The sequence below is a fragment of the Macrobrachium rosenbergii genome, chromosome 45 (genome assembly GCF_040412425.1).
Source record: "Macrobrachium rosenbergii isolate ZJJX-2024 chromosome 45, ASM4041242v1, whole genome shotgun sequence".
Taxonomy (NCBI): Eukaryota; Metazoa; Arthropoda; class Malacostraca; order Decapoda; family Palaemonidae; genus Macrobrachium; species Macrobrachium rosenbergii.
The window spans coordinates 16,957,707-16,982,706 of NC_089785.1; the positions used below are offsets into that span (position 1 = coordinate 16,957,707).

Sequence of the window (25,000 nt, forward strand, 5' to 3'; positions counted from 1 at the left end):
GCAGGAACAGTAACTGTTCACTGAAGTGTCGAGGTACAATGACTGCAATTTTATACATATATATATTCGTACGAACCAGTGAATCAGGGCTTGTTTTAAACATCCATCTAATCTAGTCTAAAACCTACTCCTTGTTTTAATCATCTCTTGAAAACTGAATTTGTCTGGACACAAGACAAACCTCTGAATAAGAGACGAATCTCTCTCTTTTCATAAGCAATCAAATGTACAAAATAGAGAAAAAGGGAATGAAAGATTATTATTCCACGTGTGTGTTTGAGCAATGCATAAGCACTCGCCGGAATGTTCTCTTCCCTACCATGGTTGGGCAAACTGGGGCGTGTGTTGGAGGGACTGCCCGAAGGAGGGCGGTGGGAGGGGGTAGATGGAGTGTTGGTGGGGCGGGGGGGAGCGAGAAGTACTGCCGGCACCGTCCTCCTCCGCCCACAACATAAGCTGGAGGTGGTACTTGCAATGGGGCAAGCACGAAGTGCAATGGTTTTCCCCACTGGGTCTCGGCAGCGAATTCCTAAGGAAAAGCGGCTATAAATCAAAAGGCACTAAATGAGGGCCGGAAATATTCCGGGGGCGGAACAGCATCCACAGAAAGGTGAAGGGTAGGTGTCTTGCGCAGGGCGAGGAACTCCAGGGGTTGAGATAAAAAGGGGGGGGGGTAGCTTGAGGAACATGAGTTGGCACAGAGGCAGAAAGAGGAGAGGAACCCATAATCCTTCAAAAGACTTCGAGCTGACTGAAAATAATTTTTACTGAAGAAAAATGTAAGTCCAGACAAAAACAGACACAAATCACTTATTCAATCATCAATTACTTTATGGAAGTCTTTTGTTATTTACTGATTAGTTATCTGGCGTGGCAGATACCAGGGCCACTAGAAGTACGCAAAAAGAGGCCCACTTGAATAACTTCCGAAACGCAGACTGCAGACAGTACCGCGTCCTTGAACTGAATAACATTCAGGTCTAATAAAAATGGTTTTCTCTTGAGGTTGTCCCATCTACCAAGAATTATGGAGGATACAGCTCTACTAAGAAGATGCGAACCATAATATTAAGAAACTCAATTTGAGAGGGTTTGCATGGTAACCCTGGAAAACACCACGCACACAAATGTACATGCACACGCAGCTTCTGAAGGGCAGATTTAGCTGATCCATGAGGCGATTATTTCTGGAAGGCTATTCTACACTTCTGACCCGAAAAACTGAAAAATTTGGTTGTTCGCAACCTAACTTCTAGGACTTATTGCAGAGGTCGTGCAAGTCGGATAAAGAGATTGGAGTAAAATACGTCTTTGAAGCATTCCAATAAACCCAATTTTGTCACCTAACAACTCAGATTTATTACAGTCGTAGGTTATACTGATATGGTTAAATCCAGTCTCCGTCAATGAGAATTTAGGAGTCTTAAATAAGGAGACAAGGAAAAGCTGCAAGCCTTAAGTAAATCAATCAACACATGAATTGTTTATATCTGATATAAAAAAATTACACAATATTGGGTGAATAGTGAAGCAACCTCTGAAAGAAGCAGTGAATGACTGAAATACCATTTGCAAACAAAAGATTTATCTGTATGTGGGATAAGGACCCAAAGAGAGAGGTCATTCAGCGCTGAAGGGGAAAATGGAAGAAGAAAGGTTTTAAAGGTGTAACAGGTCAGAAAGAAGATGGAAGACAGAGAATATGAATGGAGATACAGAAAAAAGGAAAGAAAAGGGTTGCAGCTACGGGTTAAAGGGACGCTGTAAATAACCTTAAGTAATGCCTACGGGGGTTTAAGAATCCAAGGGACACCCCAGATTTCGGTAAAACTACACATGTAACACTCGACTGTAACAGAAAATCGTGAAGTGAGGTGAGTAACCTGAAATGAGTTTTTAGAGCAAAACAAAAAGACATACACAGGTTTGGATAACAGAGTGCCAGCGCAGACCAAGCCAAACGCTCCAGACGTCAATAGGAACGACAAAATTCCTTAAATTCATCTGGAAATTAACAATAAATGAGGAAAAAACAATACTAGGTGACCAGCTAATGGTCAAAAGGAAGTCTAGGAAATTCCAGGTGTATCAGAAATAAAGCAGATATTAAGACAGATATGAGGGTTAGAGAAAGAGCCAACATATCTGAGGGTTAGAGAAAGAGCAAACTACTAGGGCAAAGTCGTCTGCAAACCCCAGGGGAGATAAAGGAAGGAGTCCACCTTAGTCCTGAGTACCCAGAGGACTCTCTACAGGTTTAACTGATGAAATACATAAACTTGGTGATAGTCCGAGGAACAGGTTCACTGAGTACCCCAAGGACTTTACAGGCTAAACTGATTTCGGACTTTACAGGCTAAACTGATGAAATGCATAAAATTTGTGATATAACGAGGAGCAGGTTCACCGAGTACCCCAAGGACTTTACAGGCTAAACTGATGAAGTGTAAAAACTTGGTGATAGTCCAACGAACAGGTTCACCGAGTACCCCCAAGAACTTTACAGGATAAACTGATGAAATGCATAAACTTGGTGATAGTCCGAGGAACAGGTTCACCAAGCACCACAAGGACTTAACAGGCTTAACTGATAGAATGCATAACTTCGTGATAGTCCAAGGAACAGGTTCAATTAGTATCCCAAGGACTTTACAGGCTTAACTGATGGAATGCATAAACTTGGCGACAACTGATGGAATGCATAAACTTGGCGACAGTCCGAGGAACAGACTCAACAAGTATCCAAAGAATTTAACAGGCTTAACTCATGAAATGAGAAAACTTGGTGACAGTCCGAGGAACAGATTCACCGACTACCCCAAGGACTTAACAGGCTTAATTGATGAAATGCATAAACTTGATGATAGTCCAAGGAACAGGTTCACCGAGTACCCCAAGGACTTAACAGGCATAACTGATGGAATGCATAAACTTGGACTTAACAGGCATAACTGATGGAATGCATAAACTTGGTGATAGTCCGAGGAACAGGTTCAATGAGTACCCCAAGGACTTTACAGGCTTAACTGATGGAATGCATAAACTTGGACTTAACAGGCTTAACTGATGAAGTGCATAAACTTCGTGATAGTCCGAGGAACAGATTCACCGAGTACCCCAAGGACTTAACAGGCTTAACTGATGAAATGTGAAAACTTGGTGATAGTTCGAGGAACAGGTTCACCGAATACCCCAAGGATTTTACAGGCTTAACTGATGGAATGCATAAACTTGGTGATAGTCCCAGGAACAGATTCACAGAGTACCCCAAGACTTTAAAGGCTTAACTGATGAAATGCGAAAACTTGGTGATAGTCTCAGGAACAGGTTCACAAGAGTACCCCAAGGATTTTACAGGCTTAAGTGATGGAATTTACAAGCTCAACTGATGGAATGCATAAACTTCGTGATAGTCCGAGGAACAGGTTCACCGAGTACCCCAAGGACTTAACAGGCTTAACTGATGGAATGCATAACTTCGTGATAGTCCGAGGAACAGGTTCAATGAGTACCCCAAGGACTTTACAGGCTTAACTGATGGAGTGCCTAAACTTGGACTTTACAGGTTTAACTGATGGAATGCACAAAACTTGGTGATAGTCTGAGGAACAGATTCACAGAGTACCCCAAGGACTTAACAGGTTTGACTGATGAAATGAGAAAACTTGGTGATAGTCCGAGGAACAGATTCACCAAGTACCTATCCCAAGGACTTTAAAGGCTTAACTGATGAAATGCAAAAGCTTGGTGATAGTCTGAGGAACAGGTTCACCAAATACCCCAAGGATTTTACAGGCTTAACTGATGAAATGCATAAAACTGGTGATAGTCCGATGAACAGGTTCACCGAGTACCCCAAGAACTTTGCAGGCTTAACTGATAAAATGTGAAAACTTGGAGATAGTTCAAGGAACATGTTCACCGAGTACCCTAAGGACTTGACAAGTTAAACTGATGAAATGCAAAAACTTGGTGATAGTCCGAGGAACAGGTTCAACATTACATGAACCCTATACGTTAGTGTGAGCAAATAATGAGCTACAATGAGTGGACTCCGTATGTTAAAAAGAACAGGGAAAGCCTGATTTGCAATAGTGTCTTGGAAGTGATCTTTAAAGGCAAGGTGAAGTTAGACTGTCACAGTCTTTCTGCATATGGAAAGTCTTAGCTTCACAATGATGGATTTTGCAATGTTTCCATTAAATGTTTGGGATACATTCTGTACCTTAATTACCACACAAGGGAACATCAAGTACACAAGTGCTTAGGTTACCTGTTTGTGATTGTTCACAGTAGCAATGGGGATGGATGGTGGAATACAAGGTTATGGTCAGAGGAGCAGAAATGAACTGAGATGCATTGGAGAAATTAGTCAAAAATGCACACAGTGAAACTGTAAAAAAAAAAAAAAAAAAAAAAAAAAAAAAAAAATAGTTGTTCAGGTTATGGTCAGAGGAGCAGAAATGATTTGGGACGCAACAGCAGGGCAAGTCAAAAATGCATATATTGATATTGTTAAAAAAAAAAATTAGTCTTTAGGTCTTGTCAACCTGGAACTTCTAAAATGTTTAACTATTTCTGCCACAAGATAACATCTTTCCTACCACCAGGAAGTGTCCTAAAGAGATCACACAATATTATATACATATATACATATGTATGTATACATATATATACATATATAAATTTATATATATATATATATATTATATATATATATATATATATATATATATATATTATATATATATATATATATATATATATATATATATATATATATATATATATATTATATATATATATATATATATATATATATATATATATATATATATATATATATATATATATATATATATATATAATCTGTACATATATTGACATCCATAACTTACGTGATATATTGACATCCACAACAAGGTGGCAATGTTTCCTGGCACGTAGTCAGACATTTAACCAACTACGACATACAGGTTATGCTAAGACGCATTACAAGGACAGCAGCAAAGCAAAGGAAAATGCAAATGTAGGCAAGCGTGCTTTTGGCCAAATGACACTCGAATTTAGCTTCAAGGACCGCGACTCTTGCAACTGGTGAACTCGTGTTGACGTACGTAGGCGCACCCATCTTTCAAAAGAAAAACAAATCGAGAGACTGTGATGGGAGGACCGGGGAGTCACAGCGTCAGAGGAAAATTTGGATGCAGAAAAAATTAATAAACAAGCAAAATATGCGCCGAAGTTTTTTCGGCGCAATCGAGTTTTCTGTGCAGCTTATAATGCTATATGAAACTCTCAGCCACGCCCCAAGAAACTCTCAGCCGTGGCCCATGAATCTTTCAGCCACGGACCGGTGATGGCCTGTGTTGTTGGCACTTATAGCGGTGCCAGACGCACGATTATGGCTAACTTTAGCTTTGAATAAAATAAAAACTACTTAGGCTAGAGGGCTGCAATTTGGTATGTTCAATGATTGGAAGGTGGATGATCAACAAACCAATTTGCAGCCCTCTAGCTTCAGTAGTCTTTAAAATCTGAAGGCGGACGGAAAAAGTGCCGACGGCCAGGCAAACAGCCATCTCAATAGCTCTCTTTTACAGAAAACTAAAATCAGAGACCATAACAAAGACACCGTACAACGAAAAAACTGGATAGGGCCTCGAACACCTGTAAAAGGATTTATACGCCTATTTGAATTTATGTGACCATAAATTTCATAAGGCACCTTGAATTTACGTGACCATAAATTTCATAAGGCACATTGAATTTATGTGACCATAAATTTCATAAGGCACCTTGAATTTAGGTGACCATAAATTTCGTAAGGCACCTTGAATTTATGTGACCATAAATTTCATAAGGCACCTTGAATTTATGTGCCATAAATTTCATAAGGCACCTTGAATTTATGTGACCATAAATTTCATAAGGCACCTTGAATTTATGTGACCATAAATTTCATATATAAGGCACCTTGAATTTATGTGACCATAAATTTCATAAGGCACCTTGAATTTATGTGACCATAAATTTCATAAGGCACCTAACGGGTTAAAAGATTCCACCTCTTCAAATCAGTCCAGACCATCTACAGCGACAATATCACAGTTCTTTCAAACACATGACAAAGAGATAGACATGCAATCCCTCATGGCACTCAGGCCTCGAAAAGCGCATGCTTCTACTAACAAGCCACTCCTCCCCTGCCCAAAAAAAATGCCTTTTAATGTTAAGATTTGTATCAAATCCCTAATCACCTAGTCCTCAGCCCACACGCCATTCCTCCGCGAAATTTCAACGGAACCGGTCGATAAATCCGTCAGATATCTGGTGGACGGAGAGGAAAAGACACGGCAGGCTGTGAAAAATTGCCCGAGATACATTTTTATGGGGAACAGAATCCTAATCCTATTTCTTTGGGAATCTATTAGCCATTCTTGTCAAAGGTTAAACAGACTGATAAAAAAAAATGGAGAACGAGAGGTAATAAAATTTTCAAGAGGGTGAATTAAAAGATGAAAGTGAACGCAAATAAACAAATAAAAAGGAGATCACTTTAAATGGCAACTTACTTTTTGCAGTGCTGGTGGAACGGCTTCTGTTTCTAGACCTTTCTTTCTCGCACGCTACACCTCTGAGTTTGAAACCGACCGGTACCCACCCGCGGGCACTTACCTGTGGATGGATAGACAACAGTTAGAGGTTAAGACTGAAATAGCTATGCAATGAATAGTCATATTTAATGAGCTGTAATTGTGCTAATATTTCTGTCTACAGTTGATCGCCATCATCATAACCATTCTCTCTTTCTCTCTCTCTCTCTCTAATTTATATACATATACATATATACAGTATATATATATATATATATATATATATATATATATATATATATATATATATATATATATATATATATATATATATATATATATAATATATATATATATATATTTATTTATATATATATATATATATATATATACACACACAGTACACATATACGTCTGTCTCCGATGTCCAGGAAGGTTGTCGGAAGAGAGGAGATATCCTTAATCACTGACCTTCACAAATCAGGTATCCCTGTTCGTGAAATTTGTGTGCAGAAGGGGTTATCGAAACGTACTGTGTATTGATGGATCCATCAGTACGAGGAGGGAGACGCCAACACCCTTCCTACCCAAAACCCCGGTCTGGGAGGCCCCACAAGATCAAACCTGCTACCTTAAGGCCTATACACCGTCAGCTAAAGAAGAATCCTTCTCTCACAGCACCTGAGATCAAGGATAAGAACGCTCACATGCTGGGAAATGTGGCCATAAGGATGGTGCAAGAACGTATCCACGACGACCTCTTGCTGCGGTCCTACAAGGCCACGAAGAAGCCGCTCCTGACCGCTCAGCAAAAGCAACGAAGGGTTGCTTTTGCAAAAAAGTACTTGGTCTGGGAGCCTACTAAGTGGCGAGAGGTGTTGTGGACAGATGAAGCTACGTTCAGTGTGACAGGTAGTGGTGCTAAGAGGTATACCATCCATATGGCTCCGATCCCCACCTCCCCCAGTACACCTCCAAGACGGTAAAGCACCCACCTACCCTGATGGTATGGGCTTCTTTTGGGTATGATGGTGTTGGGAAGTTAGTGTTCCTCCCCAAGAATGAGTATATGAACAGGTTTAACTACTTCCAGCTTTTGGGGATCACTTAGAGAAATCTTTTTGAAAACAGTGGCACCAGTTTTTCATGCAGGATGGAGCACCGTGCCACACCGCTAAACTAGTGGTCAATTGGTTAAAAGACTGTGACATGGCCTTTTTTAGTGACTGGCCAGGGTCCTTGCCTGATTTAAATCCCATTGAGAACTTTTGGAGCATCATTAAGAGGCAACTCCCGACCCGGGATACCTCTTCTCTCCCAAAGCTCGAAGTAGCCATCAGGGAGGTTTGGGAGTCATTAGAGCCAGAGACCCTCCAAAATCTTGCAGACATGTTCCCAAGCGACTTAGGGAAGTCATCAAGCACCAGGGCAACACAACCAAGTATTAGTGAGGGATAAGTGCTCCAAATCATACTTTTCAATGACTAATCCTAAAAATTGCATTTTTTCAGGGGTGTGGCTTAACTTTCCACGTATATATTATATATATATATATATATATATATATATATATATATATATATATATATATATATATATATATATATATATATATATATATATATATATATATATATTACATATCATTGATTTGATTCAGAAAAATTTAGATATAATGCTGAGCACTGGGACACAGTCAGTCATTCATTACTCAAGACAGTGAAAAGAGGCAGTTCAAGTGGTTGGACAGCAAGCTCGAAGAAAGGAAGCGGGAAGGCAGGCAGAGAAAAAGGCTAAAAAGTAAGCGGAGTATTGCCTACAAGGCACAACGTGAGGTGCACTGACGGCACTACCGCTCTGTGGGGCCCCCTTCATTCTGTGGGTGTAAAAACTGAGAACCCACAGGCGCAAAAGAAAGGGCAGAAGAAAGGGTAAGTGACATAGAATTTAGGCTAGGCCAAAGGTCAAGCACTGGGACCTATGAGGTCATTCAGCGCTGAAAGGGAAATTGACAGTAAAAAGGTCTGAGAGGTGTTAACAGGGGGAAAACCTCTAAGTTGCACTATGACTCAATTGTTAGGAGAGGATGGAAAGTAAGATGGAAGAATGAGAATATGAAAGGAGGTACAGTAAAGGAACGAAGGGGATGCAGCTAAGGGTCGAAGGCAAGCTGCCAAGAACCTAAGTAATACCTACAATATGTAATTATATATATATATATATATATATATACACATACACACATATATATATATATATATATATATATATATATATATATATATATATATATATATATATATATATATATATATATATATATATATATATATAATACATTAAATTTATATACACAATTATTGTTCTGTGCATTAGTACAATTACTAACAGGACCTCATTCAAACTGGATGGTATCTAATGGACTATTTATTCAGAAAAGTTATAACCTTTCTTGGACAAACAGTCCTCATTATCAAGTATGGTCCTGTTAGTAATATATATATATATATATGCATGTATATGATTGTAATAAGCAAAATGCTCTCTAAAATTCTCGATTTCTTCACACTTTTTGGATAAGCGTTTCCAAAATGTGCGATGACATCGAAAAGCTAAGGAGGAATTATACAGATGTATCTTGCAAAAAAGTGATCAATAGATTCTATATGTATGTATGTATGTATGTATTCATGTGTATGTATGTGTATATATATACATATACATATATATTTGTGTAGAATAAATATGTATATATATATATATTATATATATATATATATATATATATATATATATATATATATATATATATATATATATATATATATATATATATATATACATACACGGCAGCTAGGACCATTGCCACTGGGAACATTGCCAATGGGAACGTTGCCCATGTATCCAATGGGAACATTGCCACTGGGAACATTGCCCATGTGGGAATATTGCCCATGTGGGAATATTGCCACTTGGAACATTGCCCATGTATAACATTGCCACTGGTACATTACAGTTTTTTTTTTTTACTAGTTAATGTTATTTACAGCCTATTTTTAGAAACTAGGAACTTTTAAACTGCCATTAGATTGTTGAAGAATGTAAGCCAAACATCTACTTTAGTTTTATTTTGCGTAGGGTTTTATTTATTTTCAGGAACAAAAGATAAGAATTTTTTATTTTTTTAGAAAAAATCTCATTGAATCTATTATTTTATTAGGGAATCACACATTTTTTGAAAAAAATCACAATTTTATTAAAAACAAAATAAATTAAAATCATACATTTTTATAAAAAACAAACTTAAGTTTAATTAGAATATGTGCATGTTATATGCAATGGACTTCAAGTATGCTAATTGATCATGGCCATTTCTATAATTATCAATGTTCTTTATGCGTGCATTAATGTCAGCATATTGTTTATTTTCTGAAAAGGAACATACGTTCAAACTGAACACGCTTTGTAAAGGCTAAGCTTTCCTCCTGTTTCAATGCAATGATTAATTTCAAAAGAGTTGGGTGAGAATTAGTCACAGATGCATCAAAGGTAGAGCTTGTTGAGTTCGAGACTACATTCCAGAAAGTAATTGGGTACATAGGTTGATGTAAGTCTTCCTCTTAATACACCTGTAAGTTTCGAAATAAGAGATAAATTCCGATGGTATACGATCATCTTCTGATAACTCTTCAAAAACTTCAACGACTTCATCGGAAGGTACGAATGCATGGTGAAAAATACCTCATCAAAAGAGAATGCATTACCGTTGTGATATTGGTGTTTAAATCCAAGTTCCACAACCTAGTATAATGACTTAGAAAAGTGAAATAAACAGCCATTTAAAATTGCATTAGGGTAAAAGTATTTAAGTGCATTAATAGAAGCCCTCTAAAGTCAACAGTAATATTTTGAAGCTGGTTGTTATCCAATAACTCTTTAATTTTTTCATAACATGCTATGTATGTTGTTTTTCATTTTGTTTGGTAAAAGAACAAATGCTCGAGGAATGCTAAAATTATCCCTTTGAACATAGAATAGTTCGAAGCTGGTAATATATTCCTGGCGTCACTTTGAATGTTCAAAAATTGCCCAGTTTGGGAATCGTTTTAGATCTTCCATACCGCTTGCTGTCATAAATATAAGCATCCGATTTTCATCATTCAAACCCGCATCGATGCAAAACTTCTCTCAGAGTCGAGAACAGTAAATTCCTCTGGTATGGCGTATCCTGTACGTGACATTGGAACAGCTGGGAAATTGGCATTTTTTGCCTCCATTTTCTGACATTTCTACTTATAGTACTCACTGAAGGTAGCTGCGAAAGTGTAGCTTCATCTAACGTTGCAGCCGCTTGTGATACCAACACACGACTTGATTGATGTGATGTTGCAGAATTCATTTTTAAAGTAGTTTGAAATTTTAGCCTCGACTACATCCTTAGTCACAGAGTGGTTGTGCTCACCAACATGCTTTATAATCTCACCATCTTCCGTGTGCAATCTTGCTTTGCAATTATTTTTCTTTCTTCGAGAACATTCCCAATAAATTATTTTCCCAGTCTTATTTGTGCTATGCTTATGATATATGTATGGAGCTCATCTACGAGTATATTACTTCCATGTGTATCACACGTGCCATTATGGGTCTTAGGATGAACTAATTCTTGTTATGACTAAACACCAACGACTGTATTTTTCATATAAAAGTTCGATGTTTGGCTTACATCTACAACAATCTAAACTAGCTAATTATTTTCGAGTATAAAAATACAGTTAACTATGTATAATAATCTTTTGAAAAAAATGATAATGTAAATAGTAAACTTACCTTAAAAAAAAAAGCGGGCAATGTATGGCAGTGTTCCCACATGGGCAATGTTCCAAATATTCCCACATGGGCAATATTCCCATATGGGCAATGTTCCCAGTGGCAATGTTCCCATTGGCAATATTCCCAATGGGCAATCTTCCAGGTTGTTCCCAGTGGCAATGTTCCCAGTGGCAATGTTCCGCGACGATACATACACATATACAAATATGCGTATATATGCATATAGTATATGCTGAGCTAAAAACAAAACTTTCCGTGGCATCAAAATTGCAAGTAAGTCACACCGATGCAAATAGGAAAAATTATGCACCAAATACTTCAGCAAATTGCAACACATTTCAAGGTACACTCAGCGTACCTTGAAAATGCGTAACAATTTCTAGGTACTCAGTTTTTCATCTTCTCGTCCTTCTGGAGAACCCGCGAATGTATGTATGTATGTATGTATGTATGTATGTATGTATGTATGTATATTTAAACAAAAAACAATTAAATGAAAGAATTGAACTTTTCAGGCTTTTAGAGCCTGCTTGAACGACGAAGTTTAATTCCCTCATTCAATTGTCAGTTTTAACATTCATATATATCATATGAAGAAATTAAGAAATTATTCTTATATATATATGTATATAATACACACATATATATATACATATATATATATTATAAAAATACATATAGAAATTATATCAAGGAAGCAGAACAGCATAATCATCTCCATGAAAAACAAAAATTATGAGCTTATGAAATTTTGAACATCAAGCCAACGATATATATATATATAATATATATATATATATATATATATATATATATATATATATATATATATATATATATATATATATATATATATATATATATAAACCAGAAGGCGTAGAAGAAGACAGAATTAAACATAATTCACTTTATCCTTACTGCGACGTTTCGAGACCAATGTCTCATCATCCATGAAAGATAAAAAAACTGATAAATAACACAGCATAAAAATTATTTTTTTGTTGACAGGCAAAACACACAACATCGAAATAAAAATTACAAAAAATAACAAAGCCAGATACAACATCGAAATAAAAAATTACTCTATGAAAAATAACAAAGTGAAGATTCTCCTCGTTAAAAAGGGAGACACCATTGTCTCAACGGGCAGTTCAGTTGCTGTAAATCAAAGAAAATGCACGTGCTTACCCCATATAAAAATGGGAAAAAGCACGTTAAAAACGAAACAAATATATTTATACTGTATGTATATATATATATATATATATATATATATATATATATATATATATATATATATATATATGTATATATATATATATATATATATATATATATATATATATATATATATATATATATATATATATATATATATATATATATATATATATAAATCACAGGTGAACAAATGAGAGATCTACACCTACTATCCATTTCAGGGACCACGAGTCATCGTTTTTCTCAAATATCTTTCAAACTAATTATTTGATCGAAATGATACTTTGACACAGTGTACAAGACACCTCCCGCTAATTTTTGGTAATATAGCGCATTGTCAAATGGTGTTAGTTAAGGCGTTTACTCTTTTGACTTTTACAGGGAAAGTCGTGAGTCAGCAGGCTAATCTACGCAATCGAAAGTCCGCTATCTCCCATAGACAGGAAAGGGGGGACCGAGATGAGGCCAGGAAAGTGAGTTGAGGGAGGGATGAGGAGGGGAAGGGAGAGGGAGGGACGGGATGGGGATAAAGGCACGTTCGAATGCATAGTTAGGCGATACTTGGCAACACCATGTAAGTCGAGAGTAAATGCCTTAACTAAAGCCATTTGACAATGCACTATATTACCAAAAATTAGAGGAAGGTGTCTTGTACACTGTGTCAAAGTACCATTTCGATCAAATAATTAGTTTGAAAGATATTTGAGAAAAACGATGACTCGCGGACCCTGAAATGGATAGTAGTCTCTCATTTTATCACCTGTGGTGGCATGTAATAACCGAATCACGCCGTTGAAATCATTATAATTATATATATACATATACATATATATATAATATATATATGTATATATATATATATATATATATTTACATTTTATATATATACTATATATATGTATATATACAATGTATTTATATCGTTGTCTCCATGTTCATCATTACTTGACGAGCTCACAATTATCTGTCTTGTAAGTCATTATACCTTTCGGTTTTTTGGCACAAGCCCGAGATCCTCAAAGTACAACAAAGAAAAACGACTCCCCTCAAAGAGGGTCTATGGCCGCAGAAAACAGGAAATCCCTATTTTCTACTACGATAAAGGTATCTCCTCCTCCTCATTTCCTCTTATTAACCCGCCGAAGGAGATACTGACAAATGACAGCCGCGTTCCGAGATGGAAACAGAGCGTTCACTGCGGAAGTCCGCCGGAGAGGGCGGCTTCACGCTTCTCACAGACCTGAAGGATGCGCCCTTACGCGACCCGTTCCTCAGGACTCCCCTCGGAAGAATGGCTGACTGTTCATTTCATATTTATAGTAATGGTGGCATCTTCCAAGCACCCTTTAGGGGACCAACCGGCTTAAATAAATATATAAATGCCTTGTTGGAATGGAATGGAATGGAATATAGAATTCAGGCCAAAAGCCAAGCGCTGGGGCCTATGAGGTTACTCAGCGCTGAAAGGGAAACTGAGAGTGGAAAGATTTGAAAGGTGTAACAGGAGGAAAACCTCGCAGTTGCACTAGGAAACAATTGTTAGGAGAGGGTGGAAATGGATAGAAGAAAGAGAATATGAACTGAGGTACAGTAAAAGGAATGACGGAGGAGGGGTTGCAGCTAGGAACGAAGTGACCCTGCAAAATAGTTTACGTAATGCCTCAGTGCACCGCGCGGGGTGCACTGACGACACTATCCTCTAAGGGGGTAAATGCCTTGTTACTTCGTGTTTTATAAAATCCAAGTCATTTTCCATTCCTGTGTGCATTACCTCTTGGAAGCATCCCGTGATTCAACACGTGCCAAACAAAAGTAATATAATATTAAAAGACACACTACCGAACTGCAACACAGGGTAATAAAAATACAAGTTCCGGGATTAGAGAATAACTCATAAAAAGTTTGGACATCTTTCGTCTCCTCTTCTTTTTGAATAACATCGACTCATCTCGCCCTTCCAGGCATGGTCTTTCATCTTAGCTCCTGCCATCGCTAAGCCTTCCAAAAGTTGTTGGTGAGCTCCGACTTAGACAAACACCTTCAATCTGTTTGCTTTCAGACCTAAGTTATGTCAGGAACGAGAAAATTTTCTTCAGATTGGTTTCTTGGCTGAATGATGTTTTTCTCTCTCTCTCTCTCTCTCTCTCTCTCTCTCTCTCTCTCTCTCTCTCTCTCTCTTTGGTAGTTAAATGAACAAGAGAAAAAATGTTGTCTTACAGTAATAAACGGGAAAGCTAATGCCACTACTTACTTTTTTCGCGTCAAGATTAAAATCACACGTATGAATACCAAAATGAAGTTAATTCATTCCAACCTCAGACTCTCTCTCTCTCTCTCTCTCTCTCTCAGAAATTGATGCAATGCTATGAAAACATTTCTGGCTTTTGACAATATACTGTAAGCCAGTAATTAGGGTTATTTTCCATGGGTCAGTCGATTACCTTTTAACACATTGCCTCCACCTCCACTGCGTCTACAGTGGTTGGATGAGTCCGGAGGTCCCCACCAAACATTTTGCTCCCTTTCACCCCCCCACCACACTTGGGCCAATGGCAGGTGCTGGCAAAAGCCTACTTAAAATCTAAACCAGCCAGCCAAGTTCTTCTTCTAAGTGTGCTCTGGCAAAGATCCAACCATCGAACTCTTGGGCATTTTGCCCATTCAGCTCATCAAAACTAATATTGGGGAATTCACAAACATTAATTCACACTGACAAAGCAAGTGAAAATCACACATCTTATCTGCTTGTTTTGATTCGCCCTCCGTCCCCCAACGACAGGGCTGCTAGGCACAGGTGACAGATTCATTTGCCTGGGAGGGGAATTCCAAAAGAATCCCCTCCGGCGACTCTCAGCTTTGGTCAATCCCGGGTGCGCTGAGGTCATTCTATTTGCCGATGACTGTCCATCTTCCCGAAAGCACAGGACGGACGTGACCTTGGTTTGAAGACCTCCGCGAGATTCATCGGCCGTCTCAAGATCATCCGAAGGGCGCTTTGTCGGGCACAGCCGCATCACAATTTTGAAAGCTTTTTGTGCGTAGCATAATTTAGTGGTTGGGATTTCTCTCTTTCTTCACTGCCGACGCGATCGTAATAATGATGCATACATGATAAGCCTAAAAGCAGAAGCACGAGCACACGTGGGATTCACAGTAAAAATACCAAGATTTACACCAAAACTACGAGAAATACATACAAAAAAACAAGATTTACAACAAGATTCACAGCAAAACCGATCCTCATACCAAAAATAACAAGATTTACAGCAAAAATAACAAGATTTACAGCAAAAATAACAAGATTTACACCAAAAATAAGATATACAACAGAACCGGAATTTACAACAACAACGGGATTTACACCAAAATTAAGATTTACAACAAACAAGGGATTCTCACCGAAAAATCACGAGATTCACAACGAGAACGGTATTTACACTAAAAACTAGAAAATTCTAACCAACAACGACATTCGCAATAAGAAAAAACAACATTCACAACAACACCAAGACTTCCAAGAAAAACTAAAGCCACAACAATAACTATTAAAAAACACACACAAAAACGAAGTTACATATAAACAAAAATAACGAAAGTCACAACAACAACAATTAGTCACAACAACGACGAAAGTCACAACAAAAACGAAGAAAGTCACAAAAAAGATGAAAGTCACAACAAAACGACGACAGTCATATCAACAACAACGGAAGTCACAACCAAAGCGACAAAAGCCTTAACCAATGAATGTCACAGCAAAAACAACAAAAGCCACAACAAAAACAACAAAACGTCACATCAAAAAACAACAAAAACGACGAAAGCCACAACCAATGCAACGAAAACCTCAACAAAAGCATCGAAAGTCACAACAAAAATGACGAGTCACAACAAAACGACGAAAGTCACAACTAAAACGACGAAAGTCACAACAAAACGAAGAAAGTCATAACAAAAACGACGCAAGTCACAACAAAAACAACGAAAGTCACACCAAAAACGACGCAAGTCACAACAAAACGACGAAAGTCACAATAAAAACGACGAAAGTCACAAGAAAAACACCGAAAGTCACAATGAAAACGACGAAAGCCACAACAAAACGATGAAAGTCACAACAAAAAAAAACGAAAGTCAAAATGAAAGCTACGAAAGTCACATCCAAATTCACAACAAATACAACGAAAGTCACAATGAAAACGACGAAAGTCACAACAAAACGACGAAAGTCACAACAAAAACAACGAAAGTCACAACAAACAGACGGAAGTCACAACTAAAGCAACGAAAGTCACAACAAATCGACGGAAGTCACAACAAAAACAACGCGAGTCACAACAAAACGACGAGAGTCACAACAAAAACGACGAAAGCCACAAAAAACAAAGAAAGTCACAATGAAAACGACGAAAGTCACAACAAAACGACGAAAGTCACAATAAAAACAACGAAAGTCACAACAAATCGACGGAAGTCACAACTAAAACGACGAAAGTCACAACAAACCGACGGAAGTCACAACTAAAACACCGAAAGTCACAACAAAAACGGCGCAAGTCACAACAAAACGACGAAAGTCACAACAAAAACAACGGAAGTCACATTGAAAACGACGAAAGTCACAACAAAACGACAAAAGTCACAACAAAAACAACGCGAGTCACAACAAAACGACGAAAGCCACAACAAAAACAACGGAAGTCACAACAAAAACAACGAAAGTCACAATGAAAGCTATGAAAGTCACTACGAAATTCACAACAAAAACAAGTCACAAGAAAACGACGAAAGTCACAACTAAAACAACGCAAGTCACAACAAAAAAGACGAAAGTCACAACAAAACGACGAAAGGCACAACTAAAACAACGAAAGTCACAATAAAAACGACGAAAGTAACAACAAAAACGAAGAAAGTCACAACAAAACGACGAAAGGCACAACTAAAACAACGAAAGTCATAATAAAAACGACGAAAGTAACAACAAAAACGAAGAAAGTCACAACAAAACGACGAAAGTTACAATTAAAACAACGAAAGTTACAACAAAAACGACGAAAGTCACAACGAAAACGAAAGTCACAACAAAAACAACGAAAGCCACAAGAGAAACAACGATTCACAACAACAACAGCAACAACAACAACAACCACACAAGCAGCAGCGGCTACTGGCACCTGGTTTTCCCCACCTGGAGAGAGAGCACCAACTGCCAAGTCATGCTGACGCTACAAAACTTCCACCAATCATCTGGTTAAGGAACTCTGCGTCTTGTTTCAAGTGTATCCCATTCGCTCTGCTGGCTTTTTTTTTCTTTCTTTTTTTTTGAGTGGCAGAAAAAAACAGCTCCACAATATCATATTATTTTCCGGTTGGCCGGAACCAGTTCATTAAGACTGATGAGGTCAGTTTTTTTGTCTTCGATAGGATATATGCAAGGGCAATGGAGTCAGTCTTTTTTTTTTTCTTGTTCAATTTTTTTCGCTAATTATGACTGGCATTTCTTAGGAAATTCTGTTTTCAGTTCAAAATATTTTTCTAATTCTTTTGTTCAATAGAATTTTTTCTTCTTGTTTGATCCTACAACCAATTTTTGTCATTTTTTTGCTGCGAAGCTTTTTTTTTTCTCGATAATCCAGAGGCGTTTTTTTTTGTTTACCAACACATACCACCATTTGACGTCACCAAAGCGACGTTCGACAAGGAAATATTATTCTCAAATATACTGAAAATAAAACCTTCAATAACAACACACTTAGATTATCGCCCACTGGAATGAAGCTTCTCAACCAGTGAGTCAAGTTTGTTTTGGACATTCGATCCAAGGTGAAGCTTTGTACTTGTCATAACAGAATGTCGCAATAAAGTGAATAACTTGAAGAGCGAATAAAAAAGTATTCACTTATCCTTAACGTGACTGACAGGTGAGTACATACAAGCTGCTCAAGGCCAGACAAATTCACGAACTAATTGTTGACAATGTACATGATTCTCAAGGACTACGGACCGTTGCTGGCACAAGGCCACCTTTATCAAAGCTTGTAACGGTTACAGGAAAAAGGGTTAAACTTAAGAGATGCGACGCACATTTTCCATAATAAATTAATAGCAAACAAGTAAGAAATGTGGCGAAGTTTCTTCGGCGCATTCGAGTTTTCTGTACAGCGTATAATGCTGTATGAAACTCTCAGCCGCGTCCCGGTTGTGGCCTGTCTTGTTGGCACCTATAGCGGTGCCAGACGCACGATCATGGCAACCTTTAACCTTGAATCAAATAAAAACTACTGAGGCAGAAGGGCTGCAATTTGGTATGTTTGATGATTGGAGGGTGGATGATCAACACACCAATTGCAGCCCTCTACCTCAGTAGTTTTCAAGATCTGAGGGCGGACAGAAAAAGTGCTGACGGACAGGCAAATAGGCATCTCGACAGTTTTTCTTTTACAGAAAACTAAAATCAGTTTGAATAGGTCGGCTTAGATTAAACTCGCCCTGATTTGATTTAGGAATTCAAAGTTGTCGCGCCCAGAAGCACCGGGGCACTTCCGTCCATTAACCGCTCAAAACAGTGAAAAGAGGGAGTTGGAGCGGCTGGACAACAAGATGGAGAATTCTGCAAAACAAACAGATGAAGTACAAGGGTCTCAAAGCGGAACTGGGAGGAAGCACCATGGCTGCACAAAGAAGTAATAGTTAGAGAGGCTGGACAGCAAGACCGAGGAAAGGAAGCTGGAACGGCGGTAAATTAAAAGACCAAAAACTGGGTGCCCACAGGGTAGCAAGTTATTGCTATTATTATGATTCAGACGATGAACCCTATTCATATGGAACAAGCCCACCAAAGGGGCCACTGACTTGAAATTCAAACTTCCAAAGAATGTGGAGTTTTCATTCGAAAGAAGTAACAGAAGGCAATGGGAAATACAGAGAGGATATCGGTCATTAGAAACAGATAAACTTAACAAATTAATATATAAAAGTGTGAGTGAAATATTAAAATAAAATTTGAATTGCATTCGCCTAGTAATGCACTGCGTCTTCCCTTTAACTTCTGAAGTTAACTGCAAGGATGGTAATAGCCTTCTACGGATGCCGGACCGATCAAGACAGTCGTTATGTCTAACCAACGGAGAATCTGCGCTGCCTCAGTGTAAAACAAAACCTCTTGGAGTGAAAACATACTATTTCGACACTGCGCCGCTTCCTTATCTCAATATAGAAATTTGGCCCAAGGGCAAGCGCTGGGCCTATGAAGTCATTCAGCGCTGAAACGGAAACTGACGGTAAAAAGGGTTGAAAGGTGTAACAGGAGGAAAACCTCAAAGCAGTTGCACCATGAATGTGTTAGGAGAGGGTGAAAAGTAAGTCGGAAGAAAGAGAATATGAACAGAGGTACAGTAAAAAGAATGAAATTGGTTGCAGCTAGGGGCCGAAAGGGCGCTGCAAAGAACCTTGAGTATATAATGCCTACAGTGCACCTCATGCACGCTAGCCCCCATAGCTCTTCAGAAAGAACAATACAACAATCACTTCCATATTCGTACTTTAACATCAAAACAGAAGACTCATCAGCAGCGCGTCGAACCAGACTGTGCCATTCATCTCTATCTTACTTATATCCTGAATGATAAGGACCACCTTCTCATATATTTTTTATACTTTATACGACTTCTTCTCCTCTTCCCTCCTAATGCTTACGAATCATATACTTGTCACAAACCTACGGTCTTCCGTTCTTTCCCCATGACCAAACCTTACTCCAGTCTTTCACTTACACCATCTCTTCATCTCTTCTATTATTCATCATATTTCTCATATATATATATATATATATATATATATATATATATATATATATATATATATATATATATATATATATATATATATATATATATATATATATATATACATACATATATATATACACAGTATATATATATTACATATATAATATATATAATATATATATACATATACATGTGTGTATATATGTATAATATATATATATATATATATATATATATATATATATATATATATATATGGAGAGGAGAGAGAGAGAGAGAGAGAGAGAGAGAGAGAGAGAGAGAGAGAGAGAGAGAGAGAGAGAACACTAGAAGAGATGAAGAGATGGTTTAGGTGAAAAGTTGGATCAAGGTCTGGTCATGGGGAAAGTAGGAAGACCGTAGGTTTATGAAAATTCTATTTAGGACGCATTAGGAGCGAAGAGAAGAAGAAGTCATGTAGTGAGGAAAAAATACTGGAAAAGAAGGTCCTTAACATTCAGAATGTATGTAAGATGGAGCTGAGTGGCACGATGTGTGTTTTGTGGTTCGATGCGCTACTGATGAGCATTCTGTTTTAATGTTAAAGTGCGAATATGGAAGTGACTGTTGCTTTGTTCTTTCTGAAGAACTATCCCTCATAAGGAAGCGGGGCAATGTTTATATATATATATATATATATATAGATAGAGATAGATAGAGAGAGAGAGAACATAGAAGAGATAATAAGAGATGGTTTAGGTGAAAAGTTGGATCAAGGTCTGGTCATGGGGAAAGTATAAGACCGTATATTTATAAAATTCTATTTAGGACGCATTAGGAGCGAAGATAAGAAGAAGTCATGTATGAGGAAAAATACTGGAAAAGAAGGTCCTTAACATAGAATGTATAAGATGGAGCTGAGTGGCATTTGATGTGTGTTTTTGTGGTTCTTGCAATCTGAGCATTCTGTTTTAATGTTAATTATGGAAGTGATTTGTTGTTTATTCTTTCTGAAGAACTATCCCTCATAAAAGTGGGGCAATGTTATATATAATATATAGTTTTTATATATATATATATATAAATATATATAAGATTATATATATATCATATTCTTTATATATATATATATATATTTACACATATATATATATATATAATATTTATATATATATAATATTATATAATATATATATAAATATATAATTTTATTTGACCTTGTACATTTCTTCAATCTGAGTCGCTTTTACATTCTTATATTTCATTTTTGTATATTTTTTTTAGCTCTCAAAATGAGGCTGTCCTCGAAATATCAGTTTTTATAATAAACAGATAAATAGACCAAGATTTCCCCTTCAGTTCTTTGTTCTACATATATATTTACACACACACACACATATATATATATATATACATATATATGTATATTTACATAAATATATTTATATATCTATATATATATATTTATAAATATATAAATATATGTATACATAATATATTTATATATTATTTATATATAAATAATTATATATATATATATATATATATATATATATATATATATATATATTATTTATTTATATAGAACAAAGAACCGAAGGAGAAATCATGATTATTTATTATAAAAACTGAGATTTCGAGGACAGCCTCATTTTGAAATATAAGAATGCAAAAAACCACTCAGATTGAAGAAACGTACAAGGTAAAGAATTAAAATTTAACAGATAATATGTATAAAACAGACCTCTATCTTTCAGGACGGGAACCAAGGAGTAAGTGACAAAAAGCATAAAAAAATAAACGAGTAAAAAATGCGCCGAAGTTTCTTCAGCGCAATCGACTTTTCTGTACAGCATACAATCAAGGCCACCGAAAACGGATCTATCTTTCGGTGGGCTCGGTAAAATGCTGTATGAGCCGCGGCCCCTGAATCTTTAACCACGGCCCAGTGGTGGCCTGTCCTATGTCGTTGCCAGACGTACGATTATGGCTAACCTTAACCTTCAATAAAATCAAAACTACTGAGGCTAGATGGCTGCAATCTGGTATGTCTGATGTTTGAGGGGTGGATGATCAACATACCAATTTGCAGCCCTCTAGCCTCAGTAGTTTTTAAGACCTGAGGGCGGACAGAAAAAGCACGGACGGACAGACAAACAGTCGTTTTCTTTCACATAAAACAAAAACTGGGGGTTAACTCAAGTCAGGCACGGTGTTGCAGAGGCAGTCAGATTGTTTAAAGTCGTGACAAGCATCTTAATACACAATGATTCAGCTGTTACTGACAGATGGTGTCAGGTGGCTTTGCAATCTGGGTACATTAGGAATATCATAAGGAACAAATTTACAGGAATGAAAGTTATATGTTTGATATATATATATATATATATATATATATATATATATATATATATATATATATATATATATATATATATATATATATATGTGTGTGTGTGTGTGTATGTATATATGTATGTATATATATATATATATATATATATATATATATATATATATATATATATATATATATATATCAAAAATTTACTTTAGAAGTAAACAAAAGTAATGTAACTAATATATAATGTCAGATTTTCACCTTAAATCCATTACTGCTCTCATTGATGCTCTGATTATCTGAAAATCAATTCATAATAACGAAATAATGTTGATTTTTCATTTAAAAACGTATGCCCCAAAATTCCATTCAACTACTCGCATACAACTGGTTCCATAACACTTAACTGTTCGAAATTTGCTAAGAACTTACATAGTAGAGATGCCTATTTCATATGAATATAGATTTAAAAAATGCTTTTCATGACCACGTAATAATTGGTAGTTTAGAAATTCATAATGTTGATAATCGTATTGGTATTGGCATTACCAACATTAAAATAAAATTATTGCTAATATTGAGTAACGGAATCAATGAATATATGTATATAAACTTTTTAATTAAATTTAATATTATTGTTGTAAAATTTATATAACTGAAAGTAGAAGTGATTAAAAATATGAATAAATTTAATATTGCTCCCAATTTTACATGTATTATCAATTTGAATAAAAACACAAGTAAAAAATGCACAATCGAGTTTTCTGTACAGCCGCTACAGTGTATAATCAAGGCCACCGAAAATAGATCTATCTTTCGCCGGTCTCGGTATAATGCTGTATGAGCCGCGGCCCATGAAACTTTAACCACGGCCCGGTGGTAGCCTATCCTATATAGTTGCCAGGAGCACGTTTATGCCTAACTTTAACCTTAAATAAAATCAAAACTGCTGAGGCTAGAGGACTGCAATTTGGTATGTCTGATGTTTGGGGGGTGGATGATCAACATACCAATTTGAAGCCCTCTAGCCTCAGTAGTTTTGAAGACAGAAAAAAGTGCGGACAGAAAGTGCGGACGGACAGACAAAGCCAGCACAATAGTTTTCTTTTGCAGAAAACTAAAAATAGGGATATCCAGAAGAAATATATGACATTACACGTAGATAAGGCTAACGGTAATTTCGGCTGTATATATAAAAAATATATGTTGGTTTTATTTTCAAAAATAAATTTATCAATAGCTTTAAAATTTGCCATGCTGATAAAAAAATATCAATTTTTTGCAGAGATACTGAAGCCATTTAAAATGGTAGCTTCGTCATATAATGTGACTTGATGTATACTATAATTAAATGTTAGGAAAGTCCTACTAAATTTTTATCCTTACCGAGCTCAGCAAACTGAATTACTAAAGATATCAATATTATGCTTAATTCAATCTTAAACTTTATAATGTAACAGGTAATATGGATAACAATAACTGGAGCATTAAGAATAACAGCAAAATATTAGAATCTACTCAGTCATACAACATTCACCCTGAACGTCCGGGCAATTTTATGTTCCAGTACTATGGTTTTAGTACTCTGTATACTACGCTACTACTAACTACTTCCTCAAGTATCTTTCAAACTATTTGATCGAAATGATACTTTGACACAGTGTACAAGAACCTCCCGCTTAGTTTTGGTAGTACAGTGCATTGTTAAATGGTGTTAATTAAGGCGTTTACTCTTGACTTTTAAAGGCAAAGTCGCACGAGTCAGCAGGACTAATCTACGCAATCGAACGTCCGCTATCCCCCATAGACAGGAAAGGGGGGGGGACAGAGATGGGGAGGCCAGGAAAGTGTGTTGAGGGAGTGATGAGGAAGGGAAGGGATGGGGATAATGGACGTTCGAATGCATAGTTTGGCGATGCTTGGCAACACCATGTAAGTCAAGAGTAAACACCTTAGCTAAAACCATTTGACAATGCCCTGTACTATCAAAAATTAGCGGGAGGTGTCTTGTACACTGTGTCAAAGTACCATTTCGATCAAATAATTAGTCTGAAAGATATTTTAAGAAAAACGATGACTCGAGGTCCCTGAAATGGATAGTAAATAATCATCGTATCAAACGCACTGTTGCCCTATATAATAATTAAACTCATTCCAATGTAAAAATTCACAATTAAAATGACAAAATTAATTGTAATAAAATTTACATGAGTAAATCCTAAAATTTTCTATTAGCAACAATT

At 36.7% G+C, this 25,000-nt stretch overlaps 1 protein-coding gene across 6 annotated transcripts in view; it reads right to left on the reverse strand.

Moving 5' to 3' along the window:
• Positions 1-25,000, reverse strand: part of LOC136829720 (uncharacterized) — a 188,682-nt gene that overhangs the window by 149,512 nt on the left and 14,170 nt on the right. The window contains exon 3 of one of the 6 annotated variants that reach the window (XR_010850461.1): positions 6,576-6,637. The exons of 4 other annotated variants lie outside the window; for them this stretch is intronic. The gene's annotated coding sequence lies outside the window, so the exon portion shown is untranslated. Of the gene's footprint in view, positions 1-6,575; positions 6,679-25,000 lie in introns of all 6 variants that reach the window. One more of the 6 variants, XR_010850457.1, reaches the window with a different exon arrangement.